Source organism: Salvelinus alpinus, chromosome 2 (genome assembly GCF_045679555.1).
Source record: "Salvelinus alpinus chromosome 2, SLU_Salpinus.1, whole genome shotgun sequence".
Taxonomy (NCBI): Eukaryota; Metazoa; Chordata; class Actinopteri; order Salmoniformes; family Salmonidae; genus Salvelinus; species Salvelinus alpinus.
The window spans coordinates 98,420,210-98,421,688 of record NC_092087.1 but is presented as its reverse complement, the minus strand read 5'-3'; the positions used below and the strand labels follow the sequence as shown (position 1 = coordinate 98,421,688).

Below are 1,479 nucleotides of genomic sequence, written 5' to 3'. Positions count from 1 at the left end.
CTGTCTCTCTCTTCCTCTCTGTCTGTCTCTCTCTTCCTCTCTGTCTCTCTCTCTCTTCCTCTCTGTCTGTTTCTCTCTTCCTCTCCCTGTCTCTCTCTTCCTCTCCCTGTCTCTCTCTTCCTCTCTCTATCTCTCTCTTCCTCTCTGTCTGTCTCTCTCTCTGTCTGTCTCTCTCTTCCTCTCTGTCTGTTTCTCTCTTCTCTCCCTGTCTCTCTCTTCCTCTCTGTCTGTCTCTCTCTTCCTCTCTCTCTCTCTCTCTCTGTCTCTCTCTTTCTCTCTGTCTGTCTCTCTCTCTCTTCTCTCTGTGTCTCTCTCTCTCTTCCTCTCTGTCTGTCTCTCTCTCTCTCTTCCTCTCTGTCTCTCTCTCTTCCTCTCTGTCTCTCTCTCTCTCTCTTCCTCTGTCTGTCTGTTTCTCTCTCTCTCTTCCTCTGTCTGTTTCTCTCTCTTTATTTCTCTCTGATACACTGTATATTGATCTGATCATGATGTATTGATTGATTGATATTGATAGCTTATGATCTGATCATAATTGATTGATATTGACACCTTATATGACCTGATCATGATGTATTTATTGATTGATTTATTGATTGACTGCTTATATGTGCTTAAATCATTTAGCCCTGTTAACTAAACAGCCTTATACAGTTGTTATTTTCTTGGTGTGTAAATGACAATTTGAAGTTTTCACTTCATCTTTGGATGGTTTTCTCAACCATATTTTTCTAAATGCTACACGAAGATTCTTCTTAAAGCCTCACACAAAGCTGTTTCTTTAAATAACAGGTATCTAAATGTACGTAGTAAACTAATCCGTTGGTTGGTTAGATTGCTGTTTTGTGTTGCTTTTTTAATTTTAAATAATGCATTTTTTTGTAGCAGCCCTTGGTATCCATGGATACCGCTGGGAGACAAAAAGTAGAAATATTGTGTAAAGGATGACAAGAGAAGAAGAAGGAGAAGTGGAGGAGGAGCAACTCGCTATTGGACAGTGTGCATTCTGGGTAAACAGGAAACAGAGACTGACAGCGTGTTCTGTGGTTGTGTTGCGTTTCCCGCTTGCGACACGACGGCGCGAGAGAGACGTGGTCATCACAACGATCTCTGAGATTCCGGAGTCTTCTCCTTGGTCTGTCGGAGATGAACATGAAGCACAATAAAACGTCTTTCCTTCCCTGTTCTTCTTCTTTTCCTGTAGAACGAACAGAGAATGAAAAGGAGGGGATTGTGGAGAGGGAGTGAAAGAGATGAATGAAGAAAGAGCGGGAGTGTGTGATGATGCGTGTTGAGAAAAGAGAGAGTAAGAGAGAGAGAGAGAAGGAGGAAAGAGCCAGGAGAAAATCTGAAAAACAGAGATGGTCGACAGGTCATTCTCTTACATCAGATAGCACTGATCTGTCTCGTATCTCACAAAGATAGCACTGATCTGTCTCGTATCTCACAAAGATAGCACTGATCTGTCTCGTATCTCACAAAGAT

The 1,479-nt window shown here is 42.1% G+C and overlaps 1 protein-coding gene across 1 annotated transcript in view; it reads left to right on the top strand.

Moving 5' to 3' along the window:
* LOC139568370 (protein ELFN1-like) overlaps window positions 1-1,174 on the top strand; it is a 107,084-nt gene extending 105,910 nt beyond the window's left edge. Inside the window, exon 14 of the mRNA XM_071390146.1 lies at window positions 1-1,174. This exon is cut by the window's left edge and continues 2,474 nt beyond it. The gene's annotated coding sequence lies outside the window, so the exon portion shown is untranslated.
* Window positions 1,175-1,479: the final 305 nt, after the last annotated feature.